At 42.2% G+C, this 18,156-nt stretch overlaps 1 pseudogene; it reads left to right on the forward strand.

Annotated features, from left to right (window-relative positions):
* The first annotated feature begins 16,186 nt into the window (after positions 1-16,186).
* Positions 16,187-17,819, forward strand: LOC109394390 (ras-related C3 botulinum toxin substrate 1 pseudogene; annotated as a pseudogene).
* The last annotated feature ends 337 nt before the right edge of the window (positions 17,820-18,156 follow it).

An 18,156-nucleotide genomic window follows, 5' to 3' on the forward strand; every position in this document is an offset into this window, starting at 1 on the left:
TGGGCCAGTGAAGCAACGTCCTCCACAACTAGACTGAAGAACAAAAAGACAGCAACTTGTCTGTTCCCCTTCCCTGATTCCCCAACACTGTTCCCATCCCCTAATTCCCCAATAAAATCTTTAAAAAAAAATTGACCTGAGAATGATTAATAATTGACCTGAAAAAAGCCACAGGGACTGTTTCAATTTTTATTCAGGGGAGGAGGAAATACAAGCCCCAGCAAGTATATGTAAAAGGAGAGTGGGAAATAAATTTGGTTTATTCTTATATACCAGGGACCTACTGTGCAATATAGTGCTTAGGTAGTTTCAGTGGCACGAGTAATAGCTACAGCTCTAGGAAGACTTATTTGTACAGCATAGGTCATGGAAGCGGGGCCCAAAACTCTAGCCTTGTTTCTAAAGCATCCATCTTGTCATACCAGAGTGGCAATGAACCTGTTCATTTTCTGATCATTTTATGACCAGAGGGTGTTTCCCTCCTATTTCTTTGTTTCAGTCTAATTTTTTACAAATGCCATACTGACTTGCTGATGTATAGTATGTATATTCTTCTATGACACCACATAACAAATCACTACAGCTTTATTAGTTTAAATATTGGTCTGTACTCTCTGGTTAGATAGAAAGAGAAGCTAAGCTGAGTGTTGTTCCTGCTTCGTTTGTAAGCGGAAATCAATGGTGTATTTGTAGGAGGGCAGGGGGTCAGAGAAGCACGACCTGGAGAAAACCTGTGTTCACTCCAGCCAACTCCATATAGTGGCTGTGATTGCGCCGCTTTCTAGGGGTGATACTTAGCTTTTTAGGCTCTGAAATTCAATTGTTAGGGCATCCAGAGTGTTTAGACTTGGATGGTTAACGGCATCTAGGTATGAGAAATAGCAGGATTCTGGCTCTGCCGGGCTACCTTGGCTCATAGGCCAAGGCGCTCTCTGCCCTGGCCCCGTGCTAGAGGCACCAGGTCTGACTCTCATTCATGCTTCACTTACAAACCCGAACACAGCCTGACGGACATACTCTCTTTAGACGTGTTAACAAAAATACTTCTAGTTAACAGTTATCGTTTACTAGCCTGGGAATCTCGCCATCTGTCTCTTTACCATAACTTTGCCTACCTTTGATAGAATTCTTTCCTCGCTTATGTTATAATTCAGCTCCCAGACAGCAATTTTCTTTTCCTTTCTCTCCGACTTCTTAGGGAATCCTCATTTTGGGCCATGTCTGCCACCTACGGCTACCAGATGGGAATGCATGATCTCAGGGACTACTTTTTTTTCATATATACATAGCGTTTAAACAAATTTTTAAATTTTCAATTATAGTCGACAGTCAATATTATATTTATTTCAGGTGTATAGCCTAGTGGTTAGACATTTATATACTTATGAAGTGATCCTCCCAATAAGTCTAGTACCCATCTGACAACATACATAATTATTGCAATATTATTGACTACATTTCCTATGCTGTATATTACATCCCTATGACTATTTTGTAACCACCAATTTGTATTTCTTATTCCCTTCACCTTTATTACCCAGCCCCCTAACCTCCCCGCCCGCCACACCTGGCAACATCAATTTGTTCTCTGTATCTATGAGTTTGTTTGTTTTGTTTCCTCCTTTATTTTGTTTTTTAGATTTAACATATAAGTGAGATCATATGGTATTTGTCTTTCTCTCTCTGACTTACTTCACTTAGCATTGTACCCCTTAGTATCATCCATGTTGTCTAGGTCTAGTTCTCGCTGAGTGCCACACTGCCTCTTAATTTCAGGCTTCCAAGCAGAGGGACAGATGGTTATCTTTCTATAGATGTTTCTCTAAATTGTTTCTATTCTCTGGACCTTATCTCAAAGGTTATTGCTTACTTTTTTTTTTTTTTTAAGATTTTATTGGGGAATTGGGGGAGGGGAACAGACAAGTTGCTGTCCTTTTGTTCTTCTGTTGCGGGGAACCCAGACAAAGAGACAGGACACCAAGGCGTGGGAAGCAACTTTTATTAATGCCGGCACTGGCTCAGCGGATTCACATCCAAAGGCTGAGCCCCCACTCAGGTGGGATTTGGGGTTATATACCCTGAGGTTTCCAGGTTGGCAGCTAAGATTTATTATTGGGACATGTGGCCATTGTGCCAATTCCTGACTGGTTCACGGGTGAGGTAGGAATTTGGAAATATTACACGGGGAAGTCTTGATGACCATACAGTCCAGGAATGTCTTTGTCCAAAGCCCGTGCAAAATCCTTGGTGACCACATGGTCTGGGAAGGTCTTTGTCTAGGGCCCATTGCCACACTTCAGTCTAGTTGTGGAGGACGTCATTTCACTGGCCCATGTTGGTATTACCATTGAGCTCTTCCTGGGAGAGGCAGATTGGTGGATGGCCGCTCACTGTAGCTCATGGCAGCCCACTTCAGCTTCACTGCAGCCTACGCTATTGCCGGAGACTCATGGCAGCCCAGCTCCAGGTTGAGCTGTTGTTCACCATCTTAGCTGTAGAGGGCACTGTCACTGGCCCTAATGTGGGATCCAAACCGGGGCCCTGATGCTCAGAGCCGGTGTCCCAAGCCAGCTCTTAATCAATGCGCCACTTGACTGGCCCAAAGGTTATTGCTTTTTAATGGTCACAAGTTGGACCTGACTGGCTCCACCTCTAAAATCTAAAACTCTAAAAACCCACATTCTGACCAAAAACTCCCCTCCTTCCAGCTCTCACTCTTTCATTTCTATGATTCCTAACCTTCCGCCTCAGAGGAACTTTGAAATCCTTTAATCCCTCGATCTGCGTCCTGCTGGCCACATTTCCTTCCTTATCTAATCCATAGCCTAATGGACTATCTCTAACCCCTCTCTACCAGCCTCCAGGCTCATGTCCCATCATTCTGCTCCGACCCTGCACTTCAGGGAGCCGAACCAGCGTTGACTTTTGCTTCCACAGATAGGCAGCAGGGATTTGCTGAAGGAAAAACAATCATTGAGTAGATTGGAACCTGAATCAGATATCTGCAATTTAAAATGTACTCATTTTTCAATAATTCCTTTACCTGCTGACCATTGGCTCCCCTCCTATTTAGCTGTTAGAAAATTTCACTATTTTCCTCCAGGCCTTTAAGTCAACCCCAGTTCTGCCTTCCTCAGCTGTTCTTGCTTGTCTATTTCATAGCTGCAGTGAAGGCTGTCTGATAGACACGTACCACCAGCTCTTCCTAACACAAACATTTATGCACAGCCACATACATCCTTACTTCTTTCCTCCCCCCTCAAGGGAGCAGCTGGCTTTCCCTACAGCATTGAAAGGTGAATCCTTAGGTCACCTGGGCTCTGATTAGGTTGTGCTTTTTACAAATCATTCCTTTTCTCTATAACCATGGCAACCTTTCTCTGTTAGCGCCTCCTTTTCAGCCTAAAACTGTGCTCAAACGTAAAACCAAAGCCCTTCATTAATTCTACATTTTCCTCTAATATGAGCCCCTCTGCTCACAGTTAAGCTTAGTAGTGTACACTAATCTCTGCCGTCTTCCCTTTGTTCTCCAGCTTACTATCTACCATCTGTCTGCTGCCCCTAGTGTACCATTGAAACTATTATGGAAAATGTTATGCATGTTCTTGGAAAATTCGATGGACTCTTATTTGATCTCAGTACAGAAGTTACCACAGTCGACCACACTTGCGTTAGTAGGATTGTGTCCTCATTTTGGCTGCCCCACATGGAACCCTCTTTTTCTGCTGAATGATTCCTCCTCTGTGTGAATCTTGGAGGAAGCAGACACTACATCTCCCAATGGAAGCTAAACAGAGCCATCGCTGCCTCCTTGGCAGAGAGGGCACTGCCCATGACCTAGGCTTGGTCATTCTGATACATCTACTCCTGACATTGAATCCATAGCTAGTGATGCAAAGGATCAGGGACAACAGACTTCTGTCTGATAGTGGGGAACATGGCCACAGCACTCAGCTCCTTCTCATTCAGGCAGTATGGTGATCCAGTCTTCAGAGACGGCAACTGTGGTGGCCCCACCCAGCCACTTCTGTGATGTGATTTGTGGTTGTGATTATGATTGCATAACCTCTGGGCCTTCCAGATGAAAAAGCCTTACATTTTTTCCCCTCTTATGTTTAAATTAACCAGAGTTGGTTTTTGCTCTATGCAACTAAGAACTCTGACCAATACAACTTCATTTTTGAAAGACCACCTTTGAATGGTAATTCTCCACTCCATTTCCTTCTTCCTCCAATCAGCAGTCATTCTAATGTATTAACATATATCTTTGAACTTGAGTATGTTCTTACATGGTGTTTTTGTGTGCATGTTTTATAACTCACATAAATAGTATTTTGCCAGGGACGTTTTTCTTTTCTAACTTATAAAAACTCAGCACTAAGTTTGAAAATATCTGTGTTATTGTATATCTAGCATGTTGCATTTAGCGGCTGCATAGAGTTGTTTTCACATTAGGTGTAGGATTTTAAATTCCCCTCTTACCACATAAACATTGCAATGAATATCTTTGTATACATGGCCTCATATTCATCTGTGTGAGATTGTCTCTGGTATAGTTTACCAGGAGTGTGATTGCTGAGACACAGGGAATATATTTTAAAAATTTAATTAATGACTGCCATATTGCCCCCTCCTCCCCAAGAATGGTCAGAGGAGTCACCTGCTGTAGGGGAGGAAAAAGATTTCCTTGACCCTCTTAGGATCCCTGGCTGAATCTGAAAAGTAAAGTTGCAAAGACAAATTAACAGAAAAAAAGCACACAAATTTCATTGAATTTTTTTTTTTTAAGATTTTACTGGGGAATTGGGGGAGGGGAATAGCGTTGGGGAATCAGGGAAGGGGAACAGATAAGTTGCTGTCGATTTGTTCTTCAGTCTAGCTGTGGAGGATGTTGCTTCACTGGGCCATGTTGGTATTGTGATCATTACGTTCTTCCCGGCTGAGGCAGATCAGTCGCTGGCCATTGGGCGGCCGCTCACAGCGGCTCACGCTGGCTGCTGGCAGCTCACAGTAGCTCATGAAAACTCAGCCAGCCAGCCCCACTGCAGTCTACGCTGTGGCCAGCGACTCACAGCAGCCCACTCCAGGTCGAGCTGTTGTTCACCATCTTAGCTGTAGAGGGCGCAGCAGTCACTGGCCCTCATGTGGGATCCGAACCAGGGCCCTGCTGCTCAGAGCTGGTGTCCTAAGCCAGCTCCTAACCAACGCACTACTTGGCCAGCCCCCCCCCACCCCCAATAAAATCTTTAAAAAAAACACACCAAAAAACGAAGAAATAACAATTCAAACTTTCTCCTCCATGGGAGAGCCATCGTAACCTTATACTGTATGTTTCCCTCCAGCCTTGAAAGGAGTTTTTTTTTTCCCCAGATGAAAAGAATCCCCCTGCAAAATAATTCGATCAGTGAGGTGATTGTCCAAAATTAAAGGGAGGAAGATGAACTGGCTGGGAAATCTCTTTATGCTTTCTATCCTTGCTCTGATGTAATCACTTCTAGGAATCTGAGGATGGTGTAAGCGGTGAGATTGCTCCAAAACCTTTACAGGCTCTCACAGGTGTAGCCTTTCCACTAGACTTACTGCATCAATTAGCAGTATTAGCCCAATGTCAACTTCATCTGATCTTTTCACAGTTGGGCATTCTCCTGAATATTAAAGCAGAGCTCCTGGAATTGGGAATTTAAGGGGTTTGGGGGGATAATTTTGATTCAAGGACAACTGATTTCCATGAATGTTCCTGCTGGTGCGAACATTGTAGCAAAGTATAAAGTGAATAAAAGGCGACTTGACTTTGTAGTTGAAGTTATTGAAGAAAGGAGCACAAGACCAGAGGAGACGGTGCAGCGTGTGCTCCTGTCCAGCTCTCTGCACTGGGTTAAGCCGGAAGCTGGAAGGGCTGATCTATTGGGAGACTTCAGCGTTGTGAGGCTCTGGTGCCAGGGCCTGGTGGCAGATGATGGCACAAGTGGGGTCAGAGGCCAGCTTGCTCGGGCACCGGAGTCAGGATCGAGAGAGAGCACATGTGTGGTTGGCTTTGGAGATCTCCCAAAGATGGCATTAGCGGTGGCAATGAGGGGGAGGCTCCAAGTGACACAACCAGGCAGCGGCTGTTCACAAGTGGAGGACAGAGGAGACGAAGAGCCTGGAGCCAGCAGATGGCTGCCTGTGAGTGTTCCCTTTGAGGAGCCCCAGGAAGTCAGAGAGGAGGTGAGGGGAGGGTTATGCAAGGAAGGTTAGAGATGCTGTCTGAGTAAGAAGTGCAAAATCAACAACCAGACATATTTCTTATGAATTGCATTTGGCTGCTAATACAGAGACCTGAAATGACTAAGACTTAAACAACACAGGCTAGCGTGTTCCTAGAGTCATCCATGTCTTGGGTGTGTTCTAACTTTCTGTGCCACATCCTCAGCTGGGAGCACCACAATTTGTGTGGTTTCACGATGCCTATTGCAGCGCCTTCTGTCACATCCCCTTTGAGGAAAGAAGATGGAAGAAGGGTGTACTGGTTTACTAGGGCTGCCATAACAATGTACCACAGACTGGGCAGCTTAAACAAAAGAAATTTATTGGATCACAGTTCTGGAGTCTGGAAGTTGGAGATCAGGGTAGTGGCAGGGTTAGTTTCTTCTGAGGTCTCTCTCCTTGGCTTGTAGATATGGCTGCCTTCTCCCTGTGTTCTCACATGGTCTTTCGCTTTGTCCATTCTCATGTGGTTTTATTCTCTTCTTCTAAAGAAACCAGTCATGTTGGACTAGGGCCCAACCTAATTTTTACTTATTTGTTGCTTTAAAGGCCTTATGTCCAAATGCAGTCACATTCTGGGCATTGAGGCTTCAACATATGAATTTCGGAGAGGGACACAACTCAGTCATAGCAAAGAGGAAAAGGCAAAAAAGTATGTTTCCACCGATCAGCCCCAACCCACAACCATGCACATTTCACAGGCCATCCTTTGTGAAGAGGTATGAAATAGGGTTTTTTTATATCTGGACACGCGCCACACTTACTAAACTTGGTTTTTGCTTGGTTAAGAAGAAGGGGACGATGGGAGTATGAACGATCCAGCCAAACAAGGTATTGAAGTTAGTGTGACTTCATTCGTAGCTACGGACTAGTATGGCTCTGTAACCTAAGGCTTCTGTCTGTGAAGAATGTACATCGTTTGACTATGAATATCTATTTGCCAGCATTGATACTGTGACCTGTGTTATATGGCATAGAGTTTGGTGGCTGTCTGTGTGGCCTAGCCCTGAGCACCTTCAGTGGGGTGAAACGTGTGTGGTTGCCTTTGTGACGGCACGAAGGCTTAAGCTGGGGAGAAGAGTAGCAAAGGAAAAGCAAGAGAGAAAGAAATGAGAAGGAAGTGTGGGAGTGGAGAATAGGACAAGGTCAAGGGGAAAGGATAGACTGTGAAAACAAGTGCCAGGATTGAGGAATAAGCAGGTGCCCACCGCCAGTGATAGGTTGGGAGGGAGGGGCTATGTGGGGGTGTGGGGGGTGATATCCTGGGATCAAACTCTCCAGCAGGATGGATGGATCCTCCAAGCAAGCAGTCACTCCAAATGAAGCCTGAAAGGGAACTGCAGCAAACAGAAGAGAATGAAAGTGAGAGAAGAGATGACAGATAGATAGATAGATAGATAGATAGATAGATAGATAGATAGATAGACAGACAGACTGAACAAGCGTTGAGGCAGTGTAGGGCCTGAAGAGCACCAGCTGGGAGCAGTCCTAAAAACGTGGGAGGCTTGCAGCAAAAAGTTCCAGCTCTTCAGAGAAAAAAGAATTCTCTGACTTGGTACTAACCCCTGCTCGTATGTGAGCTTCCTGAGTTCTGAGTCATCGATTTCCCATGCTACTAAAGGGTGAAATGATGCTAAAGATGAATGTTATAAACATTGGGCTAATTCTGCTCATTTCCATCAAAGCCATTGCCTGTGATCCCTGTGCTTCTAGTCCTTGTGCATGAATTAGTCATTGAGGTTTTAAATGGAAAGTATTACTTGATTTCTGATGCAAAAACGGCAGTGCCCTTCCAACAGCGAGGCAGGCAGAGCTCCCCAGACTGGGAAGGAGGGACCGTGTTACCATGGTGATGAAATGACTGGCTGTGCACTGAACTAAGCACCCTCCTGTAGAAGAGCAGAGGAAGTTGTTTCCTACTCTTGTCCCTGATGAGTCATAGCTGATTTACATAACCCCCTCATTCTTCATTAAAAGCTGACATCTCTCACTAGGGACAAAAGTAAAAACAATGGTAAATATATCTATATATCTATATATAGATATATATCTATATCTATGTATGTATCATTATAGTTGACAGTCAATATTATTTTATATTAGTTTCAGATGTACTTCACAGTGGTTAGACATTTATATAATCCATGAAATGATTCTCCTGGTAAGTCCAGTACCCATCTGACACTCTACATAATCTTTCCAACATTATTGATTATATTCCCCATACTGTATTTCACATCCCCGTGACTATTTTGTGACTACCAGTTTGTACTTTCTAATCCCCTCACCTTTTCCCCCATCCTCCAATCCCCTTCCCATCTAGCAACCATCCGTTTTTTTCTCTGTATCTCTGAGTCTATTTCTGTTTTGTTGTTCATTTAATCTGTTCTTTAGATTTCACGTATCAGTGAGATTGTATGGTGTTTGTCTTTCTCAGCCTGACTTATTTCACTTAGCATAAAATCCTCTAGGTCCATGATGTTGCAAATGGCAAGATTTCATTTTTTTTTTTTTAAGATTTTATTGGGGGAATTGGGGGAGGGGAAAAGATAAGTTGCTGTCCTTGTGTTCTTCAGTCTAGTTGTGGAGGATGTTGCTTCACTGGCCCATGTTGGTATTGTAATCACTGTGCTCTTCCTGGCTGAGGCAGTCTGTCGATGGCCATTGGATAGCTGCTCACATTGGCTTACTGCAGCTCACGCTGCTGGCCGCTCACGCTGGCTGCCAGCCACTCACGGTAGCTTACAGCAACCCACTGCAGCCCTGCTGCAGCCTACGCTGTCGCTGGCAACTCACGGCAGACCAACTCCGTGTTGAGCTGTTGTTCACCATCTTAGCTGTAGAGGGCAGTGTCAGTGGCCCATGTGGGATCTGAACCGGGGCCATGCTGCTCAGAGCCAGCGTCCCAAGCCAACCCTTAACCAATGAGCCACTCAGCCGGCCCAAGGTTTCATTTTTTATGGCAGAGTAATACTCCATTGTATAAATGTACCACAATTTCTTTATCTAGTCATCTACGGATGAGCATTTCAGTTGTTTCCATACCTTTTCAATTTGTGAATAGCATTACAATAAACATAGGGGCGCATATGTTTTTTCAAATTAGTGTTTTGGATTTCTTTGGATAGATAGCTAGGAGTGGAATTGCTGGGTCATAAGGTAATTCTATTTTTAATTTTTTCCATAGTGACTGCACCAATCTGAAATCCCACCCACAGTGTACAAGGGTTCCCTTTTCTCCACATCCTTGTCAGCACTTGTTGTTTATTGACTTATTGATGATAGCCATTCTGACAGGAGTGAGGTGGTACCTCATTGTGGTTTTTATTTGCATTTCTCTACTGCTTAGGGACATTGAGCATCTTTTCATATGTCTATTGGCCATCTGTATGTCCTCTTTGGAGAAATGTCTATTCAGGTCCTCTGCCCATTTTTTAATTGGATTGTTTGTTTTTTTGGTGTTGAATTGTATGGTTTTGGTTATTTTAAGATATATAGAAATTTTGGATATTAACCGCTTATCAGACGTATCATTGGCAAATATCTTCTCTCATTCAGTGGGATGTCTTTTCATTTTGTTGATGGTTTCCTTTCTCGTGGAAAAATTTTTTAGTTTGATGTAGTCCCATTTGTTTATTTTTTCTTTTGTTTCCCTTGCCCAAGGAGATATATCAGTAAAAATATAACTAAGGATAATGTCTGCGAGTTTACTTCCTATATTTTCTTCTACAAGTTTTATGGTTTTGGGTCTTACATTAAAAAATCTTCAATCCATTTTGAGTCTATTCTTGTATGTGGCATAAGAAAGTGGTCCAGTTTCATTTTTTTGCATGTATCTGTCCAGTTTTCCCAGCACCGTTTGTTAAATAGACTGTCTTTACTCCAGTGTAAATTCTTGCTTTCTTTGTCATAGATTAAATGTCCACATAGGCATGGATTAATTTCTGGGCTCTTTGTTCTGTTCCATTGAACTATGTGTCTGTGTTTATGGCAATACCATGCTGTTTTGATTACTATAGCCTTGTATATATGTCAGATGGGTAATATACTTACTGGGGTTATCACTTTGTGAGGTATATAAATGTCTAGTCACTATATTGTTTTGTATACTTGTAATTAATAAAAAAAAATCAAGTTCAAAAAAAGTATATGTGGAGCAGTGATACTATCATACGAAATGGTATATTGTCTCCTAATACAAACACTTTGACTGATATTCATTGAACATTTATTAAGTGTCCATTGTATGCCACAAATTGCAAATTTCTAGAAGAGACGACTGCTGATCTAAATGTATCTTATGACAAAACTGGTCTTGGGACTTGGAGCTGCCCTGACTTGTGAGCCAGGACTAGATTTCTAGCACCATTTCAGGAGCACACTCACTACTGGACCTTTATCCTCAGTGTTTCTTGGCAAACATTTCTTGTCCCTGACGGTCTGGAACACTTCTGTATCCCTGTGTCGTCAGTCTGTACCCTGCATGAGCAGGGATGCTACCCCAGGTCACACTTAACAGGTCCATCAGATCAATGCTTGTCAATGTGCATGCCTCAAAAAGGCGTACGTACTTTAAAAAGCATGTTAAAATGTGAATCTTCAGGAAATAATTAAGAATGCACACATATATTTAACTATTTACAAGTTTGTCAGTCATTGTGTTGTTTAAAAATAGGGGAAAACTGGGAACAAATGGCATGTCTAATACCTGGGCATTGGTTAAATAAATATAATAAATCAAAACAATGGAATACTGTACAGATGTTTAAAATGATGCTATAGAAGGAGATATCTTGATGTGGGACAGCTTTTCATGATTTATAATATTGTGAAATGAAAATAGATTATAAAAATGTATTTTTGTGATCCTCTTTTTATAAATTGATACATATAAATATTAATTTTTATTATTTTGTTATTTTCATAGGGAAAGGATCTGGAATGGTAAATTACAATGGATTTTAAACTTTGCTCTAAAGAACTATAAGGTGCCAAGGGGTGCTTCAGGACTCAATATTGGGGTTGTTTGAGGGCCAAACCCTTGGGCTTCAGGCCTCAGCCACCTGTTTTTTTTTTAATCAGTTTATGTACTAATATCCTACATGAGATTCATTTGAAAAAAAAATTTTGCAAATATGAAAAATTTGCTAATCCCTGATGTATACTGTGAGATTAAAAGTAGTTATTGCTAGATGTTTTTCTCTATTTTATATTTAATCCCTCAAGTCCCAAATGACCTATTAGCAGGAAGTCCAATTACCTCAGGGGTAATTTTTCTTTTCTTCTTTCTATTTACCTGTATTTTCAGATTTTTCTGTAATGCAAAAAAGTCATTTTAATGTTTAAAATCCTAGTGAGAGAAGAGCAATATCTCATCCACTTGACAGTGACATTTAAAGATGTTAGAACAGCAAAGTACCCAGTGAAGGATGTTGCGAAGGGAGTTCTTGTTACTGCGCAGAGCACAGTGGTTTGTTTGTACCTGTGGGTTCACTTGTTTCCATAGTAGCAACCTGGAGCAACTGGAAACAGATGGGTTGACTTTTCTGTTGAATATGTACTCTTGTTTTGTAATTAATTGCATTCTTGCCCTATATGGCTGTGTGGGACCAAAGACAAGGAGAATTCAGGCCAAAGTAGAGAGTACCCAAAGAACAACGTAATCAAAGCAAAAGTATAAAAAAATCTGTTTAAAAATCCTTCTGCAAATAATTGTATATTATACTCTCAAATTTGTCTAATTGAAAAGAGTAATCAAATGGTATCATGCTTATTTCCGAAGTTCCCAGAATAGATGGTCCCATTGCATCTTGGTCTTTATTTGTTTATATAAATAAGAAATGATCTACTAACATCTTAAGACCTTTACTTAACCTGTTAAAATTTAAATGACTCCTCAAGCTTTTAGTAAGATAATATTAATAAAACACCAGTATAGTATCAGGTTTTAGGGTTGGTAATGAGAGAAGTAAACATGTGGAATTGGTTAAAGTAAATCTATTTAACTTGGAAATGTTGTTTTTAACTCCCTGCCATTAGCATCCATATGCCCAGGGCCACCTAAAAGTTTTTTTTCTTCATTCATTCAACAATTATCAACTGCGAGCTTCCTAAATGCAATTAAATATCTGTTGACTGATGATAAGGGAGTAAGCACTGTACTCATCCTGCTTATTAATTCAAAGCAGGTCAGAAGGAGTTTGACTCAGCTTCACAAATGGATGCTTAGCCAATTTGGGACTTTCCCTAATAACAGTGACTCATGAACCCTTCATTTGGTAAAGGGTGTAAAATAATGTCGGCTTTTGGGGGACAGCTTCTCTGTAATTTACCTTTCTTTTCTTCCTTGTATGGAAAAGCATCCTTTTTCCTCATTATCCAACCCGAATCTCTACATTTCTGGTCCCTTACTAGTAACCAGCTCCATCAGTTTTCGTTTATACCCATCACATTTTATTTAATACGTGCTATATATTGCATACTATGGCTGGTAGTGGGGTTCAAAGATAAAAGAAAAAGTGCCCACCCTCAAACAGCTCACACAAAGGTTTGATTAGTGCAGTGACAAAGGTCCATGGGAAGTAAGTAGGAGGGATAGTCAGTGTGGAAGAAGGGATGTTGGGAAGGCTTCCTAGAGAAAGGCTGGGCTGCTCAACATGGGGTTTTGTAACTGATTCTTATACAGATTTTAGGAGGAGGATACAAAAGGCTTCAAGTGAACACACCTAAAACTGAACTCATTATCTTCCTCCCCAAATCGGTCTTCTTCTCTGGGGAGCCATCGTCTCTTATTGCCTCCATTAACCTAATCATCTGAGACAGAAACCTGAGCACCAGCCTAGGTTCCCTTTCTCCCTTCCCCCTGACCTTGTTCAGAAGCTGGAACCAGTCTGTTGAGATCACCGCACATGAGGGCAGCACTGGGATAGGTGGATCTGGAGTCTATTCAAAGCAGGAGGGGTGTTTTCCCATGACAGCATAGCTAGGTAGAGAAATAGACTCTATCAAGTGAAGTCGAGGTTACAGCTAGAAAAACAGGATTTAACCCTGAGGCTTAAGGCGATGACAGAAACTGCAAAGATCACGGTTGGCTTCTGGGAGGTTTGAAATCAAGATAGTCTAAAGAGTGAACACCAGGCTGAGAAGAGTGGATGAGAGTGAGATAGATGTTTAATGGCGAGTGGGGAAATCTCAGCTTTCCTTTTTTATAATAAGTAGTGGTAAACTGGATTACTGGGTGGGTGCAGTGGCATAAACTTTATCTCCACATCCTTAGCTGGGGTATTCAAAAGAAGCTCTCTGGATTGGTGATTGCTCTGTGAACACAAAACGTTTGTTAGAGTAGAGAATAATTTACTGCCACCCCCCACACAAGCAGCATTTAAATGTTTTATTTAAGTTAAAACATATAAATATACATTGATAAATTTTTTTTTAAGATTTTATTGGGGAATTGGGGAAGGGGAACAATGTTGGGGAATTGGGGAAAGGGGACCAGCCAAGTTGCTGTCCTTCAGTCTTAGTTGTGGAGGGCGTGGCTAGCTCAGCTCCCTGTCCAGTTGCCATCTGGCTGCTCATTGGCAGCTTGCGGCCGTTCAGTTCAAGATGCCGTGTTTCATCTTAGTTGCGGGTGGGCGCAGCCCATCATCCCATGTGGGAGTCAGACCGGCAACCTTGTTAGGAGCACGTGCTCTCACCAGCTGAGCCATCCTGCCACCAGTTGGCAGCTCAGCTTGGGTGCAGCTCACTGGCCCATGTGGGAATCAAACTGGCAACCCTGTTGCTCAGAGCTTGCACTCTTAACCAATTGAGCCACTCGGCCAGCCCTTAAACTTTTGATATAGGTCCAAGACCTTCCCTTTGAATTTGAGTCTGTTCTTGAAATTCCCATCCACTTTCTTGCTTGAACTACTTATTTTCCACCATCACAAAGCTCTATTGGACAGCGCTGGCTGTCATCCAAATATCAATATGCCACGCAAAGGCCCTAATGTTTCCTTTTCCAGCCTGACCTTCTGTCAGTCCCTCATGTTCACTCTAGGCTGAAATCATACTAATAGTGCCACGTATGGACCTAAACATAGCAACTTCCTCATATGTCACTGTGTTGGCACATACTGTTCCTCCAGTGGAGTGCCCTTTCAATTGAAGGGGGCCTGGCGAATTCCCCCTACTTAGTCCTTTATGATCTAACACAGTTGACATCTCTCCTTGTCTTTCCTGATTCTCCCAGGCATAGACAGTAGCTTTGTTCTCTCTGTTCCAGCAGCACTGTGTACATACTCTACAAAAGCACTTCCCACATTTTCTCTTCTCTAGTAGACTGAGTTCATGAGAGCAGGCACCACGTATTATCCATCTTCATAGTGCTAGTAGTGAGCCCAACTCACATTGAAAGTTCTTTTTTTAAAAATTTTATTGGGGAACAGTGTGTTTTTCCAGGACCCATAAGCTCCAAGTCAAGTAGTTGTTTCAATCTGGTTGTGGAGGGCGCAACTCAGTGGCCCATGTGGGGATCGAACTAGCAACCTTGGTGTTATGAGCCTGTGCTCTAACCAGCTGAGCTAACCTGCCGCCCTGACGTTGAAAGTTCTTGATGAAGGTTTATTGAATAAATACTGTCTTTATAATAGCTTTCTAAGAATGTGTCTATCTTATTTATGACTAAGCTTTATCTCATGTGACAATCAGGATGCTTTCTTGGGAAGGGATGCAAGACCATGACCAAGCGGGGAAGAGTGCGTGATTATGGGCACAGGGAGGGGCGGCCACATATTTGCTGATTCTCGTCTATATCTTATTTTTTTTCAGTTTTCCTCTATGGTTACTGCACAATGCAAAAATGTTTGGTTCTAGTCTAAATGATATCACATGCAGGGAGACAGATTTTTCTACCCTAAATGATTTGACTGGCTAATATGAATTTCCCACTCGTGTATATAGGTAAATCAGTTATTTGAAACCCTGGCTACACATTGCAGTCATCTGTAGAACTTAAGCATTTTTAATGCCTGGGCTCCGCTTCAGACCAGAATCTCTGGAGTAGAGCCAGGCATCAATATTTTGAAAGAGCTTCCCGGATGTTTCTTTTTGTGGCCAGGATGGCAAAGCGCTGAGTTACATCCTGTTTGAATCATGTCATTATGCAGCTCAGATGTGAGTTTTTCTTAGTGAATTGCCTCAGAACATGACGGTGGAACATATGAAGTGTGTTAGAAGCAAAGTTTAGCTGCTTCACCGGCTATGTTTGTTGAATGACTAGTAGCAGAGAAAATGACAAAGGTCAGCATCTGTATGTTTGGTTTCTTGGGTGAAAGAGGAATTAAGCTCAAATTCGAGGAGTGTTCCAATCTATCGAATTGACCATTGAAAATACTTTCATGTTCCTGCTATGTACTCACCACTGCCTCCAGTTCTGGGGAAAAGCAGACGCAGTGGAGATGTGGTCTTTGTGCTCAAGGGGGAAAGGTGACGGGAAGGACATGAATGGGGACAAAGGTATTCATGTTCCAGGCATGATGCTAGGCACTCTCTATATGTTATCTCATTTAAGCCTCATGGTAATCTGGCAAATTGGATGTGACTACCGTCACTTTACAAGTAAGAAAATTGATTCTTTTCATTCCTTCTTCCATAAAATGGGAACCTTAATTGTTTTTACCTTCTTTCTTGAAGATTAAATGAGTTAATACATATCAAGCTCTTAACATCACTAAGCACTCAATAAATGTTAGCAATTATTGTTATTGACTGGGATCAAAACTAGCAAGTGGCAAGAGAGATCGGATGAAACCCAAGAGCATCTAATTCCAGAACCCATGTATTTCTCCTCTGCCTTCCATCCCAGGTGAGGACTTAAGAATAACACCATGAAACTGCAATATGAAGTTGCAATAGGTGCATCACATAATGAAGTGTCAAACGGAGGTAGGGAAAGAGCATGAGATGTGCAAATTTGTACTCAGCAAAGGAAGCCACTGAGTGTGGGGCACAGGATGTAGAAATTAAAAATCTGGAGGTTTGGGTGGTGGCTGCTGCTGGCTTTGCCTTCCAGTCCGTGGAGGATGAGGTGGCCTGGACAGTGTCCTGGCACCTGTGCCCAGTCGCCAAGGCACAGGCGCATGTCATCAAGGACAAGGTGGTGGGAGATGAAGCTGTAGGTAAAACTTGCCTACTTCTCAGTGACACAATCCATGTATTTTCTGGAGAATATATCCCCACTCTCTTTGACAACTATTCTGCTAATGTTGTGGTAGAAAGAAAACTGGTGAATTTTGGCTTATGGATACAGCTGGACAAGAAGATGTGGGGGAGGGAGAAACTTTTTTCTACCCTTCTAGGTTCTTTTGGCTAGTCTAATAAATAGAGTGAGACAGTTTAATGGAGAAAATGACCATGTTACATATGTATGTATGGGAACCCCACATACATATGTCCACATTAAGAATTCCAAACCTGTAGAGAATTTTTATAAGAGCTTATTTGAGGTTATTTGAATTGCCTGACAAAATGCTAGGAAGCAAAATCTCAGATGCCAGTAAATGACACTTTTGCAGTTTCTTTTTTACGTTTAGGATTAAGGAAGGAACCAAGGAAGATTACATGAAGGTGGGAGAAAGCAAGGTGCAGGGTAGTTAAGAAGATTATGTACTCCCTTGAGGGTGGTTATTCCTCTGGGGGCCTGAAAAAGAGAATAATTCTGACATTTCAAAGGTATATGCCCAAGATGAATGAACAGGTCTTGCTTGAGGCAAAGATAAGCCTTTTTATAGGCCTGGGGCATGACTACCCACCATTATATTCCCAGTTAGGAATTTATGACTAGATCACCCTGTGAAGTTACTTTCTGTCAGGTTTATTGCAGAGCCCCTTTATTCATCCAATCATGAAAGAGTCCGAGACCCTACATACATAAGATTTTAGATAGGGACAAGAAAGTTAAAATGAAGTTAGGTTCTTAAGGCATTCTGACCTAAGGATGATGTAAGGCGCCTGAGGCTTCAGAAGGGAGGAAGGCCACTGCAGGACGATAAGAAGCGCAGATGTTCAGTCATTAGATGTTTTCCTTGCCCTATGTATAGGTCATAAAATGTTATCTCTGGTAGTCATTCTTATTATGAGCAAAGGCTCCAAATTTAAATTCTTTAAGGGGGAGGTAAAAGTTTGTTATCAGCCCGAAGGGTCTCAATTGCCTCCAGCTCAAAATAATTCACATGTCAAAGTGGCACATCGTAGGGAGGCCTGTTCTGAACCCCTTCAAAGATGATGACAAATTGTACCTCCTACCCTATTCACAAACAACTGTATTCTTAAGTTGTCTTTCTCTTGTAAGTCCTGTGTCTTTTGAAAATGTCCATGCAAAGTAGTATCCTGAAGTGTGACACCATTGTCTCATCACTCCCGTCCTCTTAGTGGGACCTGAACTTGGCCTTAGGGATGAAAAACACATGACTAGGAAACTGAAGGAGAAAAGGCTGCCTGATGTCACTTATCTTCAAGATTTAGCCACGGCTCAGGAGATCTTTGTTGTAAAATAGCTGGAGTGCTTGGCTGTCACAGAGCAAGGCCTCTAGATGGTATTGGATGAAGCTATCCCAGAGGTTCTCTGCCACCTTCCCATCAGAAGAGGAAGAGAAAATGCCGGCCGTTGTAAATGCCTGAGCCCCTCCTTCCTTGCCCTGTGCCCCTTGGAACCTTTGTACACTTTGCTCCAAAATGGTGGCCCCTTTGAACTCAATGCCAACTTTTTATTACAGAGTAGTTTGTCCATAAAACCATTTGGAACCAATAAGTAACCTTAAAGTTTTGTTTATTTTAAATGGAGGAGTTCAAACTTTAACATTCTATTAAAATTTAGCTCTGAAATGAAAAAAAAAATCTGGATTAAAGTCCCACATTCATTATGTACTA

This window comes from Hipposideros armiger, unplaced genomic scaffold (genome assembly GCF_001890085.2).
Source record: "Hipposideros armiger isolate ML-2016 unplaced genomic scaffold, ASM189008v1 scaffold_422, whole genome shotgun sequence".
In the NCBI taxonomy this organism is placed as follows: domain Eukaryota; kingdom Metazoa; phylum Chordata; class Mammalia; order Chiroptera; family Hipposideridae; genus Hipposideros; species Hipposideros armiger.